The following is a 17115-nucleotide window of genomic DNA, read 5'->3' on the forward strand; positions in this document are numbered from 1 at the left end:
TCTTTTCATGTACCTGTTGGCCATTTTTGTATCTTCTTGGGAAAAACGTCTATTCAGATCATCTGCCCATTTTTTAATTGAATTATTAATGTTTTTGCTATTGATTTATATGAGTTCCCTATATATTTTGGATATTAGACCCCTTATCAATTGTATGGTTTGCAAATATTTTCTGCCATTCCATAGGTTGACTTTTCAATTTATTGATTGTTTCTTTAGCTGTGCAGAAACTTTTTAGTTTGATGTAGTCACACGTTGATTTTTGCTTTTGTTGCTTGTGCTCTTGGTGTCATATCAAGAAATTGCTGCCAAGACCAATGTCAAGAAGATTTGCCCTATATTTTCTTCTGGGAGTTTTATGGTTTCAAGTCTTATATTTCCATCTTTAAGCCATCTTGAGTTAATTTTTCTGAGTGGTGTAAGACAGGAGTCCAATTTCATTCTTTTGCACGTGAATATCTAGATTTCCCAGGGCCATTTATTGAAGAGACTATCTTTTCCCCATTGAGTATTCTTGGCTCCCTTGTCAAATATTAGTTAATTGTATATGCAGTGGTTTACTTCCTAGGTTCCCAGTTCTATTCCATTGGCCTGTGTGTCTGTTTTTATGCCAGTGCCATACTGCTTTGATTACCATAGCTTTGTATTATAGTTTGAAATCAGGAAGTGTGATGCCGCAGGCTTTGTAATTCTTTCTCAGGATTGTTTTGACTATTTAGGGCCTTTTGTAGTTCCATAAGAATTTCAGGATTGTCTTTTCTATTTCTGGGGAAAGTGCCATTTGAGTTTGATGGGGATCGCATTGACTCTATAGATAGATTTTAACAATATTAATTCTTCTGATCTGTGGACATAGGATATCATTGCATTGATTTGTCTTCTTCAATTTCTTTCATCAATATCTTATCATTTTCAGTGTACAGATCTTCCACCACTTGGCTAAATTTGTTCCTAAGTAGTTTATTGTTTTTGATGCTATTGTAAATGGGATTTTAAAAAATTTCTTTTAAAAATAATTTGTCATTAGTATATAGAGATTCAACCAATTTTTAAATAAATGATAATAATGATTTTTATATCTGGCAACTTTGCTGAATTTGTTTATTAGTTCTAACAGTTTTTTGTGGCGTTTTTAGGGTTTTCTGTATGTAAGATCATGTCATCTGAAAATAGACAGTTTCCCTTCTTCCTTTTTTGTTTGGATGTCTTTTATTTCTTTTTCTTACGTAATGCTCTGACTAGGGCATCCAGTGCTATGTTGAACAGAACCAGTGAGATTGGGAACACTGTCTTGTTCCTGATCTTAGAGAGAAAGCTTTTAACGTTTTACTGTTGAGTATGATGCGCCTGTAATATATGGCCTTTATTATGGTGAGGTATGGTCCTTCTATACCCAATTTGTTGAGAGTTTTTTTTTTTTTATCATGAAAGGATATTGAGTTTCATTGAATGCTTTTTTGGCATCTATTGAGGTGATCATATGATTTTTATCTTTCGTTGTATCACAGTGGTGTATCACATTTATTGCTTTGTGTAGGTTGAAACATCCTTGCATCCCAGGGATAAATCCCACTTGATGATGGTATATGATCTTTGTAATGTGCTGTTGAAGTCACTTTGCTAGTATTTGGTTGAGAATTTGCATCTGTATTCATTACGGATATCAGCCTATAGTTCTCATTTCTTATAGTGTCTTTAAATGGCTTTGGTATCAGTGTAATGCTGGTTTCATAAAATGAGTTGGAAGAGTTCTCTTCTCTTCAATTTTTAGAAGAGTTTGGGAAGGATTATCCTTAATTCTTCTTTAAATATGTGATAGGATTCACCATTGAAATCATTTGGTCCTGGGATTTTCTTTGTTGAGAGGCTTCTGATTACAGATTCAATCTCCTTACTTGTTGGTCTGTTCATATTTTCTATTTCTTCATGATTTAGTCTTGGTAGGTTGTATATTTCTAGGAATATATCCATTACTTCTAGGCTATCAACTTTGTGGGCCTGTAATTGTTCATAGTAGTCTCTTATAATCCTTTGTATTTCTGTGGTCTCGGTTGTAATGTCTCCTCTTTCATTTTCGATTTTAGTTATTTGAGTCCTCTGTCTTTTTTCCTGAGTTAGTCTAGCTAATGTTTTATCAATTTTGTTTATCTTCAAAAGACCACTTCTTAGTTCATTATCTTTTCTATTTTTTATTTTGGTCTCTATTTCTTCATTTCTGCTCTGATTTTTGTTATTTCCATTCTTCTTCTAACTTTGGGCTTAGTTTGTTCTCTTTCTAGTTAGGTGTAAAGTTAGCTTGTTTATTTGACATCCTTCTTTTTATTTTAGCATAGGCATTTATCACTATAAACTTCTTTCTCAGAACTGCTTTGGGTTCATCTCATAAGTTTTGGTATGCAGTATTTCCCTTTTCACTTGTTTCAATAGTTTTTATAATTTCCCTTTTCATTTCTTCTTTGACCCATTCATCGTTCAGGAGTGTATTGTTTAATTTCCACAAATCTCTGAATTTTCCAAATTTTTTCCTGTTTTTGATTTCTAATTTCATATCATTGTGGTCATAAAAGATATGATTTTAATCTTGTAAAACTTGATGAAATATATTTTGTTGCCTGACATGTGATCTATCCTTGAGAATGTTTTGTGTACACTTGAGAATAGTGTGTATTCTGCTGCTATTGGATGGAATGTTCTGTATACGTCTGTTAGGTCCATTAGTGTAAAGTATAGTTCAAGTCCAATGTTCTCTTGTTGATTTTCTGTCTTGATGATCTATCTATCCACTTTTGAAAGTGGAGTATTCAAGTCCCTTGTTCTGATTGTATTGTTGTCTATTTATCCCTTCAGAATTATTAGTATTTGCTTAATACTTTTAGGTTCTCCTGTTGCTTTTAAAATTCTTTTTCTTTTATTTTAGGCAGTTTTATTATAATGTTTCTTAGAGAGGATCTTTCTGAGTTGAAATTTTTTGGGTACCTATAAGCTTCATGATCTTGGATGTGCAAATCTCTCCCCAGATTTGGAAAGTTTTCAGCCATTATCTTTTCAGAAATGATTTTTGCCCCTTTCTACCTCTCTTCCCTTCTAGGACCTCAATAATGCATGGATTTGTTTCTCTTAGTGGTAATTCATAGTTCATGTAGGCTTTGTTGACTCTTTTTTGTTCTTTTCTTCTTTGCTTTCTTTTAACTGGATTATTTCAAAGGATGTCTTTTACTTCACAGATTCTTTCATCTGCTTGATCAAGTGTGCTATTGATGCACTCTGTTGTATTTCTACATTTCATTCATTGTATTCTTCAGCTCTAGAACTTCTCTTTGTTTCTTTTTTATGATTTCTATCTCTCTGTTAAACCTCTTGTTTTGTTCATTTATTGTTTTCATGATTTTGTTGAATTGTCTTTCTGTGTTATTTGTAGCTCACTCAGCTTTCTCTAAACAACTATTTTGAATTTTTTGTTGGGCAAAACACAGATCTACATTTCTTTGGGATAAGTTACTAGAAAATATTGTGTTCCAATGGTGGTTTCATGTTTCCTTGATTTTTCATGTTCTTTGAGGTCTTGTGTTGCTGTCTTTACATTTGAGGAAGCAATCACCTCCTCTAGTCTTTACTCACAGTCTTCAGGAGAGAAATACCTTCCTTCAGCCCTGTTAGGGTTTCTGAGGCTTTCTCAAACCTTTTCTATGGATATGTTTGCTCCACACTTCCTGTTCATTTTTGGGAGGGAATTCTTAAGATTGTGTGCCTTCTTTTGATCCTGCAAAGCCAGGCTGGGTGCTCAAAGCCTCCTGTTTGCTTTCCCTAGGTCAGTGCTGAATGATCAAGTTTGTGTGCTTTTGCTCAATCCCAGATTCAGGCTGGCTTTCTGCATGTGCTCACTAGTCTTCTGCAAGGGCTTACTCTCGCTGGCCTTTGTGGCATGCACAGGGAGCAGCCATGGAGTGATGGTGTGCACAGATGAGGCGCATGGAGTGTTGGTGGTGCACATTTGCCAGTTTTGGGGATCCACAGGTGAAGTCCATGATACAGTTAATAGACTTTGCGTCCTTTTGATACCCTCCAAGAGCCACAGATGCTGTTCTCTGAGCCCCATTCAGCCCCCCAGTCGTGGAGCACACCTCATTATTCTGGATGGAGCAAGAAAGAAGTTGGTCTCTTTGGCAGCATCCCACATGCTGGAGAAACTGGACACTCACATGCCCTCACTTTCTCCTGTGCGAGGTATCATGGGCTGGGAAGGTCTCTCTTGGCACTGACCTGTGCTGCATTGTGGGAGAGATGATGTAGGTAAAATAAAACTGTTCCTTATACCCTTTTCAATGTGTCCAATCACAGGTTATTTTTCTTTTTTTTTTTTCTCCAGAGGTGTGCTGGAACTTTTCTACTGGCCTTCCACAAAGGCACTCTTGTCCATGGGTGAGTGCCCAAATTGGTGTTCTTTGAGGGGACAATGGTAGAGAACTCCTATTTCAACATTTTTATGATGTCACTTTCTCATAATTTTAGAATAATCTTGTTTTTATCTACAAAAAATCTTGCTGGAACTTTTGTGTGCATGTGCATGTGTACAATTCTTGGTATTTTCCTACATAGACAACTGTGCCATCTTTAAATAGGGACTTTATTTCTCTTTCCTTCCTTCCTTACCTGTATGCCTTTAATTTCCTTTTCTTGCCTATTGCACTGGCTGGAATGTCCTGCATCGCATTGAATAAAAATGGTGAGAGTAGACATCCTTGCCTTGTTCTTGATCTTAAGAGGAAAGCATTCAGTCTTTCACCATTAAGCATAATGTAAGCTGTAAGTTTTTTGTGGATGCTTATTATGGACTGAATTTTATCTACCCCAAATTCGTATGTTGAAGTTCTAATCACCAATGTGACTGTTTTTGAAGATAAGGCCTCTAGAGAGATAATTAAGTTTAAATGAGGTCATAAGGGTGGGCCTAATCCAATCTGATTTATGTCCTTATAGGAAGAGGAAGAGAGATACCAGGAATGCATAAGCTCAGATAAAAGACCATGTGAGGATAAAGCAGGAAGGTGGCCATCCGAAAGCCAAGGAGAGAGGCCTCAGGAGAAACTAAACCTGCTGACACCTTGATCTTAGACTTCTAGCCTCCAGAACCGTGAGAAATAAATTTTTGTTGTTTAAGCCACCTAGTCTGTGGAACTTTGTTATGGCAGCCCTAGCACACTAAGATAATTCTCTTTATCCAAGTTGAAGGAGTCCTCTTCTATTCCTATTTTTCTGAGAGTTTTTATCATGAATGGTTGCTAGATTTTGTCAAATGTTTTTTCCACATTGATTGATATGACCATGTGATTTTTCTTTTTAAATCTGTTAATATGGTCGATTTCATTGATTGATTTTCAAATATTGAACTCACCTTAGAATAAACCCCACTTAGTCATCATTTACAATTCTTTTTGTATATTATTGAATGCTATTTGCTAATATTATGTTAAGGATTTTTGATATTTATCATGGATATGGGAATGTAGTACTCATTTTTGTTTGTGCTTTCTTTGTCTGGTTTTACTATGAGGGCAGTGATAACTTTATGAATTAGGACATTTTCTCTTCATTTCTATTTTCTGGAAGTGATTATGTAGAATTATTATGTTAATTCTTCTTTGGTTGAATTCTCTAATAAAGCCATATGGGCCTACAAATCTATTTTTTGTAGGTTATAAAACTATGAATTCAATTTCCTTAATTTTTATATGGCTATTCAAATGATCTATTTCATATTGTGTGAGTTCTGGTAATTTTTGTTTTGGGGGGGTGTGTCTATTTCATCTGTCTAATTTACATGTACAGACTTGTTTGTAGCATTTCCCTATTATTCTTTCGATGTCTGCAGGATTGTTAGTGATACCTCCTATTTTATTTCTGATATTGCTGATTCGTGCCTTTACTCTTTTTTCCCTTGTCAGTCTTATTAGAACTTTTTCAATTTTATCGAGTTTTTCCAAAGAACCAGCTCTTTGTTTCATTGATTTTCTGTTTTCAATTTCATTGATGCTGCTATATCTTGATTATTTCCTTCCTTTTGTTTGCATTGAGTTTATTTTTAAATTCTTGTTCTAGGTTCTTGAGGGGGGAGCTTAGATTATTGATTTCAGACTTTTCCTCTTTTCTAATATACACATTTAGTGCTTTGAACCTTCATCTTAGTACTGTTTTAGCTGTGTCTCGCAAATTTGGATATGTTGTATTTTCATTTTCATTAAGTTCAATGTATTTTAAAAATTTCCGTTGAGACTTCCTCTTTGGCCTATGGATTATTTAGAAGTGTGTTGCATAGTTTTCAGATATTTGGAGATTTTCTTCTTATCTTTCTCTTATTTATTTCTAGTTTAATTCCACTATGGTCAGAGAACATACTCTGTATGATTTCAATTCTTTTAAATTTGTTGAGGTTTATTTTATGGCCAAAGGTGTGTTCTATCTTGGTTTGTGTTCCATGGGCACTTGAAAAGAATATATATTCTGTAGTTTGGTGAAGTGTTTATAAGTATCAATCATGTTGATTTATTTCATTGTTGAGTTCCACATCATTTTGATGATTTTCGGTCTAGTTATTCTATTTATTCTTGAGAGAGGAGTGTCAAAGTCTCCAATTATAATTGTTATTTGTTTATTGCTCCTTTCAATTTTTGCTTCATATTATTTTGAAGATCTGTTATTTAATGCATACGCATTTAGGATTGCTACATCTTCTTTGTGAATCTACCCTTTTATCATGATATAATAGCCTTCTCTCTGCTTTGAAACCAGGAAAAAGCAATTTTCTTTGCTTTGAAGTATACTTTATCTGATATTCAAATAGCCACTCTTGCTTTCCTTTTATTGATGTTTATATGATACAGCTTTTTTTTATCCTTTTACTTTCATTGTGTCTATATCATTATGTTTGAAATGAATTTCTTGTAGGCAATATTTAGCTGTGTCATCCTTTCTAATCACTCTGTCAACCTCTGTCTTTTAATTGGTGCAATTAGGCCATTTACATTTATTGTAATTATTGATATGTTAGGGTTTAGGTCTGCCATTTTCTTTGTTTTCTATTTTTCATTTCTTTCTTTGCTTTTTCTTGCTGTTCTGTAGGTTACTAGAACAATTTTTGGAATTTTATTTTTTTAGTTTTTTTAGTGTATTTGAGTGTATCTCCTTCTATAGCTTTTTTATCATTGCTCTAGGTATTGCATTAAAGATACAGGACTTATCACAGCCTACTGGTGTCATCACTTTATCAGTTTGGTAAATATAGATGTATAGGAACCCTATATTCCTTTGTGTCCCTTTATCTTCTCCCGTTTATAACACAATTATCTTAAGTATTTCCTCTATGTACATTTTGAACCACATCAGACATTATTGTAATTTTTGCTTTAACTGTCAAACATAATTTAGAAAATTCAAGAGGAGAAAAAAAGTCTATTGTATTTACCAGTGTTCCAAGATACTTTCTTTTATTGATTCTTTTCTGTTTAGAGAAATTCCTTTGGCCATTCTTTTAGAATAGAACTGCTAGTGGCAAATTCTCTTACTTTTCCTTCATCTGAGAATGTCTTTACTTCTCCTTCATTCATGAAGAACATTTTCACTGGATATAAGAATGATTCTGGGCTTACAGTCCTTTTCCCTCAATACTTTAAAAATATTGGGGCATTTCCTTTGGGATCCATGGTTTCTGATAAGAAATCCACTGTCATTTGAATTGTTCTTTCCACTATAAATAAGGTGTCATTTTTCTCTGGTTGTTTTCAAGATTTTTTTTCTCTGCCTTTAGGTCTCAGAAGTTTATTTTGATGTGTATTGGCATGGTTTTCTTTGCATTTATCTTGTTTTCGGTTTGCTCAGCTTCTTGAACCTGTAGGTCTATGTTACTTGCCAAATTTGGGGAGTTTCCAGCCATTATTTCTTTGAGCACTTTTTCAGACCTACCCTCTTTCCCCTCTCCTTTCAGGACTCTGGTGACATGAATGTTAGATATTTTATTGTAGCCCAACTGTTCACTGAGCCTCTATTAGTTATTTTTATGTCTACTGTTCAGAGTGGGTAATTTCTGTTGTTTCTATCTTCCAATTTATTGATTCATTCCTCTGTCCCCCCTCACCCCCATTCTACTATTAAGCCCATTCACTGAGCTTTTTATTTTAGCTATTGTAGTTTTCAGTTCTCAAGTTTCCATTATATATTCTGTTTCTTTGCTGAGACTTTCAAATTTTCATTTGGTTCAAGCATGTTCATAATTGCTTGATGAAGCATAGTGTTATGACTCTTTTAAAATCTTTGTCAGGTAATTCTAACATCTCTGTCATCTTGGTGTTAGCATCTATTGATTGCTTCTTTCCATTCAGTTTGAGATCTCCCTGGTTCCTAGGTCTTTTGTATTATTTTGTCTCCTTGGGCATTTTTTTTGTATTATGTAATGAGATTCTGGATCTTACTTGAAGCTTTTTTTTAGCTGGATTTTTCTGACACTCCTAAGACAGGGGAAGAGAGGTGCTGCTTTGTTACTGCCAGGTAGAGATAGAAGTCCAGGTTTCCCACCTCACCTGTGTTATCACTCAAGTGGGGTGGAGCTTTCTGTTACTACTGGATGCAGATGAGAGTTTTAGCTTCCCACTTGGTCTCCACTGCCACTGCAGTAGGAGTGACCTCATACCACTGGGCAATGGTGAAAGTCTTGACTCTCCACTGTACCTACACTGACACCACACAGTTTGGAAATGGAGGAACACCTTGTTACTGCTGGGTTGGGGAGCAGAATCCAGGCTCCCCACATGGTCTTCATTGACACTGTAGAGTGAGGAAACTTGTTACTGGCCAGTGGGGATGTAAGTTCCGGTTCTCTACTTGGCCTTCTCTGACACCACCCTCGTGTGAGCGTTGGGGCATCTCATTACAGCCTCATGAGGGCAGAAGTCTAGGCTTCTGAATTAGCATGAGTAGGAGTGGGCACATAGTCTTATTCTGTGGTGTTTGACTGCAGAATAGTGGTTATTGTCTAAAAGTTTCCTGTCTTGCTAGGGTGCCTCTTCCCTGGTCCTTTGATTGGAGAGAACAGGCTTTTGTTGGGTTTTTTTTTGGGTCTGCATTTGTTGGCATTTCTGGGTTGCTAGCTTCTTCAGCTTCAAATCTGAATATAGGAGGCAAACAGAAAACCCAGTAACTCATTTGTATGTTGTTCCTCAGGTCCCAAGGTCTCTAGCTGTTCTGCTTTCTTCTCTCTATCTTCCAGTCTTATGCTTTTTTTTCCTGCATATACTGACTAGAGTTTTTAGTTGCACTTAGATGGAAGAATAGGAAAAAGCTTTCTTACCAACCTTCCTGGAAGTAAAAGTCCCCTCCCCCATTATCTTTCTTTTTGTGGTAAAGAACACATAACATAAATTTACCCTCTTGACCATTTTTAAGTGTATGGTACATTATTGTTAATTATATTTACATTCTTGTAACTAGATCTCTAGAACTTATTCACTTGGCAAAACTGAAACTATACTCATTGAACAACAACTCCACATTTCTCCCCATCCCCCACCACGGCCCCTAAAAACCATCATTCTCATCTTTGTTTCTATGAGTTTGATTACTTTAGATACCTCATATAAATGGCATCATTTAGTATTTGTCTCTTTGTGATTGGCTTATTTCCTTAGCATAATGTCCTTAAGGTTCAACCATGTTGTAGCATATGACAGGATTTCCTTCTTTTTTTAAGGTGGAATAATATTCCATTGTGTGTATATACAGTTGTCCCCCCTTATCAGAGGGGAATATGTTCCAGGATCCCCAGTGGATGCTTGAAACCGCAGATGATACCAAACCCTATATACAGTGTTTTTTCCCATATGTACATATATATGATAACATTTAATTTATAATTTAGCCACAGTAAGAGATTAACAACAACAATAATAAAACAGAACCATTATAACAACACACTGTAATAAAAGTTACCATAGATCTCAGCAACCTCAGCATGCAATTTTTTTTCTTTCCTTATTAAGATGAGAACTTTTACCTTTTCACTTAAAGGATGCACTTTATGGCTTCTCTTTGGCATGTCTGAATTGCCAGCATCACTAGCCCTGCTCTTTGGGGCTATTACTACGTAAAATAAAGTTTACTTGAGCACAAATACTGCCATATCATGAGATTCTATCTGATAACCAAGATGGCTACTAAGTGACTGATGGGCGGGTAGTGTATACAGAGTGGATACCAGCTGGACAAAGGGATGACTCACATTCTGGGAAGGGTGGAATAGGACAGTGCAAGATTTCATCACACAACTCAGAATGATGTACAATTTTAAACTTATGGATTGTTAAATCTGGAATTTTCAATTCAATATTTTCAGACTGTGGTTGACTGTGGGTAAGTAAAACCATGGAAAGCAAATGGATGAGGGGCAACTACTGTATCATATTTTCTTTATCCATTCATCCATTGATGGACTTTCAGGTTGCTTCCACATCTTGGCTATTGTAAATAATTTTTCTCTGAATATGAATGTGCAAGTTTCCCTTTGAAATCCTACTTCAATTCTACTGGATATATACCTAGACAGGGGAATGGTGGATCATATGGTAGTTCTATTTTTAAACTTTTGAGGAACCTCTACACTGTTTTCCATAGTGGCTGTACCAATTCACAATCCCAGCAATAGCGTGCAAGTATTCCAATTTCTCCACATCCTCACCAATACTTGTTATTTTCTTTTTCTTTTTTCTTTTTTTGATAGTGACAATACCAGTGGATGTGAAGTGATAACTCATTGTGGTCCTGGTTTTTATTTCCTTGATGCTGGTGGAGCTGAGCATCTTTTTATATGCTTGTTGGGTATTTGTTTATCTTCTTTGGAGAAATGTTTACTCAAGTCCTTTGCACATTTTTAATTGGGTTATTATTATTATTTTAATTGAGTTGCAGGAGTTCTTATATATTCTGGATATTAAACCCTTATCAGATATATGATTTGCAAATACATTTTCCTATTCTGTAGGTTGCCTTTTCACTCTGTTGATTATTCTCTTTGCTGTGCAGAAATTTTAAGTTTGGCGTAGTCCCATTTGTCCATTTTTGCTTTTGTTGCCCTTGCTGTTGGTGTCATATCCAAGAAATTATTAATGTAATGAAGCTTTCCTCCTATGTTTTCTTCTAGGAGTTTATAATCAGGCCTTATATTTAGTTCTTTTATCCATTTTGAGTTAATTTTTGTATACAGTGTAAGGTAAGGGTTCTTTTTCATTCTATTGAATGTGGATATCCAGTTTTGCTGACAGTATTTGTTGAAGAGACTATCCTTTCTCCATTATGTAGTCTTGGCACCCTTATCAATGATCCTTTGACAGTACATGTTAGGGTTTATTTCTGGGCTTTCTATTCTGTTCCGTTGGTTTATATGTCTGTCCTTGTGCTAGTACTGTACCATTTTAATTACGCTAGCTTTGTAATATGTTTGAAATCAGGAAATGTGAGACCTACAGTTTTTTCTTCTTTCTCAAGTTTGTTTTGACTATTTGGTGTCCTTTGAGATTCCATATGAATTTTAGGATGATATTTTTCTATTTCTTCAAAAAATGCCCTTGGGATTTTGGTAAGGATTTCATTGAATCTGTAGATCACTTTGGGTAGTATAGACATTTTAATAATATTAAGTCTTTCCATTCGTGAATATGGGATGTCTTTTCATTTATTTGTGTCGTTTAATTTCTTTTAGAAATATTTTTTTAGTTTTCATTGTACAAGTCTTTCTCTTCCTTGGTTAAGTTTATTCTTATTTTTTGTAATGCTATTGTAAATGAGATTGTTTTCTTAATTCCTTTTTGGGTTGTTCTTTGTTAGTGTATAGAAGCACAACTGATTTCTGAGTGTTGGTTTTGTATCTTGCAACTTTGCTAAATTTGTTTATTCATTTTAACAGTTTTTTAATGGAATCTGTAGGGTTTTCTACATATAAGACCATGTTGTCTGTGAACAGAGATAATTTTACTTCTTTCTTTCCTATGTGGATTCCTTTTTTTCCCCTTGCCTTTGCTCAGACTAGGACTTCCAGTACTATGTTGAATAGAAGCAATGAGTGTGGGCTTTTTTGCCTTATTCTTGATCTTATGGGAAAAGCTTTTGGTTTTTCACCATTGGATATGATCTTAGCTGTAGGCTTTTTATGAATGACTTTTATTATGTTGAAGTAATTTCCTTCTATTTCTAGTTTGTTGAGTGTTTTTATCATGAAAGGGTGTTGAATTTTGTCAAATACCTTTTCTGCATCAGTTGACACGGTCATGTGATTTCTGTCCTTTGTTCTGTTAATGTGGTATATTACATTTGTTGATTTGTATCAGTTGAACTGTCCTTGCATCTCAGGGATAAATCCCACTTGGTCATAGTGTATACTCCTTTTAATGTGTCGTTGATTTCAGTTACTAGTATGTTGTTGAGGATTTTTGCATAAATATTTTGAGGGATATTGGTCTGTACTCTTCTTGTAGTATCTTTGTCTGGCTTTGGCATCAAGGTGATGCTGAATTCATAGAATAAATTTGGGAGTGATCTCTCCTTTTCTTTTCTTTTGTTTTTTTGCAAGAGTTTGAGAAGGATTGGGATTAATTCTTCTTTAAATGTTTGGTAGAATTCTCCAATGAAGGCATCGGGTGTTGGGGTTTTCTTTGTTGGGAGATTTTTTTGATTACTGATTCAATCTCCTTACTAGTTATAGGGGTGTTCAGGTTTTCTATTTCTTCATGATTTAGTCTTGGTAATGTTATATATTTCTAGGAATTTATACATTTCTTCTAGGTTATTCAATTTATTGTCATATAATTATTCATAGTAGTCTTTTATGATCTTTGTTATTTCTGTGACATAAGTTGTAATGTCTCCTCTTTTACTTTTGATTTTAGTTATCTGGGTCTTCTCATTTTTCCTTAGTTAGGGTAGCTAAGATTTGTCAATTTTGCCAATCTTTTCATAAAGTTAACTCTAGGTTTTGTTGAATTTTTTTATTCTCTATTTTATTTATTTCTGCTTTAATCTTTATCATTTCCTTCTTTCTATTACTTTGGGTTTAGTTTGTTTTTGTTTTGCTGATTCCTTGCTGTGTAAAGTTAGATTGTTGATTTGAGATCTTTCTTCTTTTTTCATGTAGGTATTTCCTGCTATAAACGTCCCCCTTAGTACTGCTTTTGCTGCATCTCATACATTTTGATATGTTGTGTTTTCATTCTCATTAATCTCAACATATTTTCTAATTTCTCTTGTGGTTTTCCTTTGACTTATTGGTTGTTCAAGAGTGTGTTGTTTAATTTCCACAGTCTTTCTACTGCTATTCATTTCTAGTTTCATTCAATTGTGGGAAGAAAAGATACTCAGTGTGATTTCAATCTTCTTAAATTTGTTAAGACTTTTTTTGGGGGGGGGATTACATATCATCTATCCTGAAGAATGTTCCATGTATGCTTGAGAATAATGTATATTCTGCTGTTGTTGTGTGGAGTGTTCTGTAAATATCTGTTAGGTTCAACTGTTCTACAGTGTTGTTCAAACTCTCTGCTTCCTTATCAATCTTCTGTTTGGTTGTTCAATCCATTATTGAGAGTAGGGTATTGAAATTTCCTGCTGTAATTGTGTTACTGTCTATTTTTCTCTGTCATTTTTTGTTTCATTTATTTGGGTGCTCTGATGTTAGGTGAATATATATTTATAATTGCATTTTCCTGGTGAATTGACACTTTTATCATAATATAATGTCCTTCTTTGTCTCTTGTGGCAGTTTTTTACTTAAAGTCTTGCCTGATATAAATATGGCCACCCCTGCTCTCTTTTGGTTGCCATTTGCATGGAATATCTTTATCCACCCTTCCACTTTCAGCCTGCGTGTGTCTTTACATCTAAGATGAGTCTCTTGTAGACAGTATGTCATTGCATCTTGTTTTAAAAAAATCCATTCAGCTACTCTATTTTTTTATGAGCACATATTGACAATTTATTTACTTTTTTCCCAGCTTTATTGAGGTATAATTAAAATAAAATTGTAATATATTTAAAGTGTACAATGTGATGATTTGATAAATGATACGTTGTGAAATGATTCCCACAATCAAGTTAATTAACACATCCATCACCTCACATAGTTACTTTTTTTTTCTGATGAGAAATAAGCCAGACAGAGAAAGGCAAAAACCATTTATCACTTGTATGTGGAATCTACAAAAAAAGTTAAACTCCTAGAAATGGAGAGTAGAATGGTGGTTACCAGGGGCTGGGGCATGGGAGAAATGGGGAGAGGTTAGTCAAAAGGTACAAACTTTCAGTGATAAGATAAATAAGTTTTGAGACTCTAACATACTGTGTTGTATACTTGAAATTTAATAAGAGAATAGATCTTAAATATTGTTTCTCTGTGTTTTTTTCCCCTCCTCTTTGAAAATTCTCTCTGTGTCTTTTGATTGGAGAGTTTAATCCACTTACATTTAAAGCAATTAATGATGCAGAAGGGCGTACTGTTGCCATTTTGTTAATTGTTTTCTTTCTGTCTTGAAGCTATTTTGTCTTTTTCCTCTCTTGCTGCCTTTCTTTGTGTTTCATTGATTTTTTTGTATTGACTTTCTCTTTTTTCTTGGTGTATGTTCTATAGATATTTTATTTTCAGTTACCATGGGGCTTACATAAAACATCTTATAGTTATATCAATCTATTTTAAAGTGATAATAATTTAACTCAATTGTATACAAAAACTCTACTCTTTTACATCTCCCCACCCTCAACTTTGTGTTATTAATTCCATAAGTTACATCTTTATATATTGTGTATCCGTTAACATAGTTTCATAGTTATAGTTATTTTTTTATACTTTTGTCTTTTAAATTCTATACCAGATTTAAAAGTGCTTTATCCAACAACATTGCAGTACTGCAGTATTCTGTATTTGTCTATATATTTATCTCTTTTTTTTTTTGAGGAAGTTTAGCCCTGAGCTAACTGCTTCCAATTCTCCTCTTTTTGTTGAGGAAGACTGGCCCTGAGCTAACATCCATGCCCATCTTCCTCTACTTTATATGTGGGACGCCTACCACAGCATGGCTTGCCAGGTGGTGCCATGTCCACACCAGGGATCTGAACAGGTGAACCCTGGGCCGCTGAAGCAGAACATGTACACTTAACCACTGTGCTACCAGTCCAGCCCCTATATATTTATCTTTATCAGCGAGCTTTGTATTTTATTATGGTTTCATGTTATCATCTGGAATCTTTTCATTTCAACTTGCAAGACTGTCTTTAGCATTTCTTGTAAGGCACATAGTAGTGATGAACTCTCTCAGCTTTTGTTTACATGGGAAAGTTTTTATGTCTCCTTCATTTTTAAAGTACAGTTTTGCTGGATATAGTATTTTCATTGGCAGATTTTTTCTTTCAGCACTTTGAATAAATCATCCCATTCCCTTCTGGCCTATATGTTTCTGCTGAAAAATTCACTGATAATCTTACGGGAACTCCCTTGGACATGATGAGTTGCTTTTCTCTTGCTGCTTTCAAAATTCTCTCTTTGTCTTTGACTTTGACAATTGGATTATAATGCATCTCAGTGTGGGCTTCTTTGAATTCATCACAGTTGGAGTTTTTTGAGCTTCTTGGTTTTTAATGTCCATTTCCTTCCTCAGATTTGGGAAATTTTTAGCCATTTTTTTTTTCTTTAAGTACACTCTCTCTGCTTCTCTGGTATCCTTCCCATAATGTGTTTATTGATCTGTTTGATGGTGTCCCATAGGCCTCTGGCTTTCTTCACTTTTTTTCATTCTTTTTTTGTTGTTCCTCTGACTTGATAATTTCAATGACTTGTCTTTGGGTTTTCTGATTCTTTCTTCTGCCTGATCAAATCTGTTGTTGAACCAATTTAGTGTATTTTTGAAATAAGTTATTGTATTCTTCAGCTCCAGAATTTATGTTTGGTTTTTAAAAATAGTTTCTATCTCTTTATTAATATTCCATTTTGTTCATGCATTGTTTTCCTGATTTTGTTTTGTTGTCTTTCTGTCTTCTTTTGTAGAGCATTAAACTTCTTTAATGTGATTGTTTTGAATTATTTGTCAGATAATTCATAGATCTCCCTTACTTTGGGTTGGTTTCTGGAGACGCATTTTTTTCTTCTTTGTTTGGGCCATGTTTCCCTGTGTGCCTTGCAATTATTTTTTTTATTTATTTATTTTTTTTTGCTGAGTTTTATGTGTCTGAAAAACAGCCACCCCTTCCAGTCTTTACAGACTGGCTGTGTACAGGGAAGGCCTTCATCCCTCAGCCTGGCTAGAGATTTTAGGAACCTGTGAAACTACTTTGGAAAGACGTGGCTTCTCTGGCCTTGCACATTTAATTTCCCAGTTAGAGAATTTTGCTGGTGTTTTTCAGGGGCTCATAGTCTCTTGCTCCCTCTGGTGTCTGTAGGTAGTACGGCAGGTTCTCTGGTGGTGCCCCAGCAAGCGTTCCTGCTCTCCTTCGTTCTCAGTGGCCATAGGCACCCAAAGTGTGCCAGCTCCCATCAGTGCCCTGAGTCAGGTGAGGCACATATCAGTCCCTCAGGCAGTCCTCCAAAAAGCTAGAATGCTGGGCACATGTTCCCATCTTATGCTTTTCTCACAAGGGAGAGTCTACAAGTTAGGTGTCTTCTCTAGATTGCACTGAGCTGTCCTGGCCTCTTTCTGTGGCACTGCAGTCTTTCTGGTGCTGTAGTAAGCCTCCCTTGTTCTCCCTTGCTCTCAGCAGCCCCCAGGTATCCCAAATATGTCAGTTTCATCAAAGCTCCAAGTGAGATGAGATAGAAAGCTATCCCTTAGGCATCCAGAGTTTTTTCTGTGGTTTGACCTCAGATTCCTGGATCTTTTTCGGGACAAAGTCATTACTGGCTGAGGAGGCAATGTGTGAAAAGGTCCGTAGATGAGAAAGAGTATGGCTTGTTTTGGAACTGTGCAGTTACTGGGTAACCTACAATGCTCACATAATTCCGGCCAAGACAATCTCTGAAGGTTGATTCTCTGTCTCCATAGAATGTTGCTGGAAGTTCTAGGAACCAATCTTACTGCTGAGCATGGTCTAATGTGGTGT

Source organism: Equus przewalskii, chromosome 12 (genome assembly GCF_037783145.1).
Source record: "Equus przewalskii isolate Varuska chromosome 12, EquPr2, whole genome shotgun sequence".
Taxonomy (NCBI): Eukaryota; Metazoa; Chordata; class Mammalia; order Perissodactyla; family Equidae; genus Equus; species Equus przewalskii.